This window comes from Sylvia atricapilla, chromosome 1 (assembly GCF_009819655.1).
Source record: "Sylvia atricapilla isolate bSylAtr1 chromosome 1, bSylAtr1.pri, whole genome shotgun sequence".
Classification (NCBI taxonomy): domain Eukaryota; kingdom Metazoa; phylum Chordata; class Aves; order Passeriformes; family Sylviidae; genus Sylvia; species Sylvia atricapilla.
This window is the reverse complement of record NC_089140.1, coordinates 78,626,517-78,634,427: the sequence shown is the minus strand read 5'-3', so window position 1 is coordinate 78,634,427 and position 7,911 is coordinate 78,626,517.

Genomic DNA, 7,911 nt, shown 5'->3' with positions numbered 1-7,911 from the left:
AGGAGAAACAGAGCTGTTGCTCCCAGCCCTTCACACATGCCAGGGCCATGACAGGGTCATCATGGAGGCCCAGAGGGAGGAGACAAGAAGAAACAGGCAGGAACTGGAGGGCCAACAAGGTGCAGGGGACCCTAAGGCTGGATCTCTCTGCTGTGCTCCAGTGCAGGGAGAGCTGAGGCACCAGCATCCCAAGGGATCCTACACAAAGTATGAGCTAAGTCTTACTGTGGTACCTCTCCAACACCATTTTAAAACCAGTGGCTGCTCAACTGTCAAAACACTAAAAGCCAGTCTTCTCACTGGCTCTAGATGGCTCACATTTGGTCATTTGGGAATATTTAAAAAATGTGATCAAAATATAAACCCATTTTTGATTAAGAATGTTTTTGAAGTTTGTAAAAACAGCTTTGGTGGTCTTCCAGACAGTTGGATCTTCTCCTGACATTTGAGTTTCCCTCAGCCTGACGAGAATAATGTTCTCCTTTTGAATACTAAGCGTCTGTTTAACAGGAATTATAAAAGTCTTCGATTCGGTATGGAAAAAGTATTCTGACCATGGTATTTCCATATCAACAACACTTGGAGGCTTTGTAGAAATAAAGAGCTTGTTTTGCATCATTTTATGGATACCTTTGGATTTCATTAACTTCAAGTTAAGACCTTGCAGTTGGCAGCATCATGTGCATAATTCAAAACCAGTTTGAGTGTTGGATTAATTTCTCACCAGGAGGTATATTTTGCTTGTTCCAAATGAGAAGAGCATTTTAGACCATGCCAGATTATCACAATTATTAAAACAGAAGCAATCAAAATCATGAATCATATGCAAACTGTTAGAACTTTAATTAAAGTAATTAGAATATGAAAGCTACTGGACAATATTGGAGCACAGATCCCCTTCAAAGAAAGCATGGATCATTCTTTTTAACAATGCAAAAACGTACATATCTGTTAAATACATAAACATCACTCAATTTTAATGCGACATATACTTTCATACTTCTGACCTTAGCAGTCATTTTAAAAATGTACAAAGTTTTAACCTTCATTTTTGTTTAAAGAAAACCCACATGTTTAAAGCAAAGCAAAACAGTCATTAAAAAAACATACCAGCAGCTTTAGCATGTATACAAATTACAGAAAGCAACAATTATTTTGAGATAAACAAACTGGAATTCTACAAGTACAATAGAAAATGATGCATGAGGTAACATTTCATTTAAAATCTAGGATCCCTGTACTGTAGCTCCAAACAGTGCTCTGGCTTGACACCTACAGTCCTTGCAAAATTGACTTGTTTAAGTAGTCGAGGATGGCTATTAGGCACACTGCTTTGCATAAACACAGCTTTATCCTAAGGAAAAATCTGATGTTGAAGCTAAAAGATATTCTGAAAGAAATGAAAACCCATTGATATCTCTCAGGTGAAATATGCATTTGCCTAGTTCTCAGATTTACCTTCAAATTATAGGAACAAACTGAAAAATGGGGCCTTTTCTCTACAAACGTTTATTGATGGACAACTGACCTTAATCTCAGGGCAACTTTGGTAAAGTGTGGCTAGCTACTGCTTTTGCCTCTTTCAGCACTATTAACCTGCTGAGAACAGAACAAGATGTTGTCCTGCAGAATAATCCATGGTCAGAGGGCCAGGCTAGGAAAAGATGAGGCTCCCAAACTTCCCTTCCTTACTTTCCTGAGCAGGAGTCTTCAGATTTTGGGTTGCCTTTTTTTTAGGATGCTGCTTCCAGACACTACTTCTCACTCTCAATTCTAAAAGTATTTCTGTAAAACTAAAAACAAGTCAATTTTAGAGAACCCAAAGGCACAATTAGAACATGCAAGTATGAATTGAGTATTTTCAGGCATTTCTGTGACACTGTTCCCTGTAGTATCCAAGCATCTTTCACTAGCATTTGTGAATGTTATCCTTATAGCACCCCTCTGAGATTGGAGATCCTTCTGAACTTGTTAGTATCATGTTACAAATGGTGCAGTCTGACCTTGAGCGATGTGGTCAAAGCTATCTTTGCTCAGAAACTGAAGGCTGAGAAGAACTGAGACTTCCTGGGAGTTACCACTACATAGGTTGTTTCTGCTCCATGATGACTTCCTGCTGTGAAGACAAAACTGTTCTCAGCTTCTGCTCTGTACTTTAGGTTTTGCTCAACCTTTGTAGTTTCCTCTTAGAGTGGCCTTGTGGCTGGCCCTGCTCAAGTATGCAAAGATGGAGAGACCAGGCTGTGTGACACTGGCTTCTCCACTGCAAAAGGCACAACAAAGTTTGCTCTCTGTTGTGCTCCTAGCACTACAAAGTTTCTTTTTCCCTGGTAACTAGGATCTACTAAGATGACCAATAACCTTTAAATACCAGAGAACCTTTCACTAAAGACGATAAATGAAGGGCTTATTGCTCCCTTTGCCCATCAGAATGGTTCTTGCAGGGTAACACAGTGCAGAGGGCTTGCAAAAGACACTTCAGCTTGTTCATTTGCAGCCACCTGTCCATCTCTGTCCACACACACCCCCGCTCCTCTACACTCACAGGTGCTCCTCAGGCACTCTCAGAAGCTGTCTGTCCCATGCAGGTGAAACAAATCTTTCTCAAAGGGAATGCTGCTAGGCTGTCCTGCCCAAACCCCGTGCAATGCATTCCACCAGAGAGTTAAGTCCACTTTGAATTTCTTGGGGCTGTGATGGTAAAATGCCCTGCCAAACAGCACAAGCGGCACAGGGGGCTTTGACACTACCTGCAATCCCAACTTCAAATCTCTTATCACAAACCCTCCATAAGTGTTTGTCTTCACAAAACTAAGGCGAAGCCAGTAACACCACAAAATAATCTAAATTATCTAAAATAAGGGAGCAGACAGAGCAATGTTCTGAAAGATAAAAACCTGACGTGATCTGAGCTTGATTGCCTTTATGATAGTGGGGGCTGTTTCTGCCATTTGAAAACACAGCTTAAGCCTTGCATCCTGTGCATTTACTTTTTAAAAATATACACAGATATTGCAAATTATTTTATTAAACCAAGTGAAAAAATCGTTGATGTTAATAAGCAAGGAAATGTCATCTACAAAAATAGGAATCTTTAACTTTTTTCTAGATTTTGCTTTTACAGTTTTGTGGTGCTTGTGACTTGGATAAAATCAGTTGATCTAAGTAACCAGTTAATTTATTGCCTGTAGCCTTCCAATTGTTTCATTATAGCCTAGGAGGGATTTTTTGTTCTTCATAATAGACACAAAAGCAGAGTAACATTTGTTTTGGAAAGCAAACTATAAAATGAGCAATGAGCATTTGTTCCCAGGCTCTGCTGTTTTCTGCATGTGTACATGCACCTTACCTGCCACCCAGACAGTAGTCTCCTTAGAAGTTAATGATTTTTTTTTTCTGCAATTTTTTCTTTGCATTTCTGTTGTGTTTTTTTTGTGTTTTTTTTTTTTTTTTTTTTTTTTTTTTTTTTTTGCTGAGTGATGGATAAAGCTGCTGTTTCAATTTTTACATCCTTTCCTAAGAGGAGATTTATATGCTCTCGTTTGCAGATAGGCCAAACCACTCTATTACATAAATATAAGTATTCACGTTGCATTACCTTGATTACAAAGGGAAGTTACGAGAAAGGGTAGCTTTTTTTTTTTAAATGCTGAATGATGCACATGAAGAGAGGTGGGAGAAGCAGGTAATAAGTGCAATTGCTTGCTGTTTCCAGGCGGTTTTTCTTAGAGAGTTAATGGGAGAAGTGCAATACAGTACTCAAATACTTTATCTGCAGATACAATAGCTTATTTTTCTTTTGCTCTCAGAGGGTGGGAGGGTACTGTAAAGTTGGCTCTGCAACACCAAAGTTTTGTCATCAGCAAAAGAATCTGTGCAACTCAACATTTTTCCTCACATGCCTACATTGTAGACCCCTATTAGGCACTGTCTGTCAATCCTGAACCAAAACCTAAAAAAAGGCAAGCAGTGTTAAGTTCTTTAAAATGAAGGGACCTCTCCAGGTTTCTGGTTGAATCAGAGAACAATTTAGGTTGTAAGGGGATTGCAAGCAGTTTTCTTGCCAAGCCCCGCTCCATTCAAAGCAGGGCCACCTTTGATACTGGACCAGGCTGCTGATGTCCAGATGAATTTTAAACCTAATGGATTGCCCCTGTTTTCAAGTCATTGTTATACATTCAGTTGTGAAATATACAAAACCTGCATGCCTCAAATTATTCTATGCTGCTCTGGGGATGCACTGCTAACTTAGCTGGAAAAGTCTGGGTAAAGGTTGTCACTAGAAAGTCACAAGGTGGCTGGAGCTAAGGAATGAATTAGAATTAACTAATTTAGTTCTTGATTTTAGATAAAGATGACTCCCAGTTTCTACTTCTTGACTCTCCTTTTCAGCTTAGCAAATGAGAAGTGAAAAAAAAATCCATCAGAGAAGAGTTTTGTTGTAAGCTACTTTTTAATCACAGCATTAGATGACATTCAGTCAGCATGACAATTACATTTTCCTTCTCAAAATGCCAACAGACAAAATAAGCCTAGCAGGAACCTTCAGAAGAAAATGAGGAAATGTCTGAAGACACTGAACTAGGAATGACAGAAAATAATGAGGTAAAACTAATAAATTGATTTAAGGAGTGCCAAGGTTTGGTAAAACTGAGGAAAAAGTTTCCCCTCAGGAATATAGACAAAAGAGCACCTAAAAATATACTGCCATTCTTCTATTCTATTGAGATGGATTGGATGTCACAGTTATGAAATGCTGAGACTGAAGCTCACTCTCTAACCCTACAATTAATTTGCAGGAGCTGCAGCCAAGATGCCCTTCTGTGCAAGTCTGTGCTCCAAGTCGAGCCTAAAGCTCAATCTCTCTGCCCCCGTATTTTGTCTTTAGCCTTTTTGTTCAGAAGGTGCCAATTACTGAGAAGTCTGGCAGTGGTTTTGCTGAGGATTGCATCTATGCACTGACAATTGAACTTGGCTGTCCAGAACAAGCTGCCTGAGCCTGAGCTTGGAGCCAGGGCTGTGCTTCATCCCATGCCCTCCCGCTGCCCTGCAGGGCTGCTGCGCCCTGTGACCACGCTTGGACCCAGTTTGCTGCTAAGCTGACAATTCTGCCTTGTTTCACGATGCTGCCATACAATGTGTTGCAGGGCACAGAATAAATTCAGACTCTGGGACTCTACCACAAGCCCCCACAGCCTGTCCTGCATTGCAGCCCCTCCACAGGACCTTACTTCAGAATAGGTGGTTTGTTGTATCCTAGTAGAAAGCCAGAGAGGAACAAGGGAAGGAAATCCTAACATTTTTATGGTTAAGCTGATATTTGGGACATGTAAATTTGCTACCAAAATTGTGATAATTGTGATAGTTTTGTCATGTTTAATCAATACTTGAGTGACATTTCCCCAATGCAGCCCTGTCAGTTACTCAGAAACTGGAAGACATGTAGTACCTCCTTACTGCACATTATAAAACCTGCATGCTGGTTCATTGCTGCCTGAATCATCTTCAAAGATGTTTCACACTCCTGTCTCTGAAGGCTCCTCTACTGGGAAACCAACACAGTTTCTTACACTGTTCCTCATCCTTCAGTCCCTCTCCAGGGCAGCTGAAAGGGAAATGGTGTTTTCTGCCCTCTGATTCCCTCATCTCCACACCATGCTGCTGTCTTTAGGAGGGATGGACAGTATCTATAAGATTTTCAGCCCGTCCTCTTTCTCTCCCATTCCAGCTCACTAATCTAAATCACGTTTCAGGTTAATGGTATAAGGCCTGCTGTTTCATTTGCTCTTTTTTGTAGCTTAAATGGCAGTTAAAAAAATGGCTTAGTATTAGTCTCACATTGAGATCACGTTCAGACTTGAACCCTTGCTCCAAGAACTGGTCAAAGGCCGTAACAAACTTGCCCGCGCAACGCTCTCCTATACACACCCATACACATTTGCCTGGCTTTCCAAGGGTTTCTGCCGCTATCCCCAGGTCTCAACCAGCTGCACGCAAACCTCTGCCAACCATGCCACAAGCACAAGAGCCCGGGGAGAGGCGCGGCCCATCCTGCCGTGCCCTACCCTGTCCTGCCCTGCAGCCGGGGGCTGCGATGCCCAACCTGCGGGACGCTCCCTTCCCCTTGCCACCTTGCAGCCCAACACAGAACCATGCCGACGCCTCTGGCTGCCCGGGCCTGAAAGCGTCCTTTCTCCCTTCTTTTTAAGCACCAGGCGCCATCCCACAAAAGAAGGCGCTCCTGCCTTCAAAAGGATTCTGTCCGTGGGCCGTGGCCTGTCTTGAATCAGCTGCATTCATCAGCCAACCCTCTGTCTGAGGCGGCTTCTCTCTGGCTGCAGGTTCAGTGAAACACCGATATAAATCTCCTGCTCAAAGGAAATATTTAGCACCAGAATGAGGAGAAAACAAAAAGACTTCTCTGTTACTTACCCAATCCTCTCCCTTAGGGCGGCTCTGTCTAACCAAGCAGGGGTCTGAGCCCTCCTGCCTGGGGCGGCAGTGCCGGGGATGGGGACGGGACTGCCCCATCTGCGGACCCACTGCGGCACGGGAATGGCCCCAGGCTCTGCCTGGGAATGCGGAGCCTTGACCATCACGGCCCGTGCTCTGGGCAACGAGGGGAAAAGACCTGCACTGCTTTCTCTGAATTCTGAAAAAGGAAAGCTCAGGACACATTATCACAACTTCATGTACTTACTAAAAGAGAAGGAACATTAATCCACAGCTTATCGTTGTTCTGCTCTTATTTCCCACTGTGTGAGCTGCTCTGGAATACAAGGTGTAAGACGCAGATCAACTTTTTTCTCTTTATATCGTAACCTCGATTGTGTAATTCAGTCTGGAAAGGCCAAGTCTCCACACGAATTCATTGAGATGACGGTGCTCCATCTTTGACACAGAAACAGGATAGGTTTCTATTGCAAAATAATTACCACAGAGACAGACAGCCATTTCATAAGCAACAGCACAAGAGAGACACAGCTATGCCATTTCACTAGAACTCAAGGAAGTGCTTTTGGAAAGGAAGAAGTGCAGGGCTGGGCTTGTGCCAGCATCTGCCTGATAGACACTGTCAGTGATGCTCTGACTGGGGCTTTGGCCACAGAGGATGGCTGCCCACTCCCAGCCTGTAGCCCATCACGCTGGCTGCTTCACCAGCCCAGCTCAATTTGCCACTAACAGGGAGCAGCGAGGTTTCAGGAGGCTGCTGAAGCTCCTGCCAGCAGTCCCAGAAGCAGGCCCAGTGTCTGCAAGGAACACCTCGCTGAGCACCTGGGCCAGCACGAGGGGCTGGCTGGGACCCCCTCCCTAAAGAAATGCCATCATATTTTGGTAATCCAGTAGAAAAACGTAAAGAAATACATGCCCTGCAGGAAGCAGAAAGAGATGCAATGCACATGTCCTTATGTCACTGCTTCAATTCTTGCCCAAATCCCACCACTCCTGTGCTCATTCAGTATCTTGCAAAGTAAAGGACTATAGTAAGTATTACACACCCAATTGAAAATTAATCTTTTACAGTGCTATTACTTTAACTCTATAAGACCAATATTTTTTTTTTTATATTTGTTCGTCTTTTATCTAAAGTACAAGCCTCAGTGTTATCCTTTGTTTTCAGATTTTTACTTTTTGGTGCAATCATTACCTTGAAACCTACACTGGTAATGCTGAAAATTCTTTAAAAATACTGCTATTTGAATTTTAGTCATGTACCAAAAAAAATATTACACAAAAATATGTTCCTGCTTCATCTCTACAGTTCCTGAAAAACTGCATCTTGTGGACTTGGAGACAAATGTACTGGAGAAACCAAAACTACATGGATAGAGGAGACCTCAAATGGGCACTCTGTAACTGTCTATATACACATTATATACATATGACTGTTTGAGAACCTGTATTCATGAA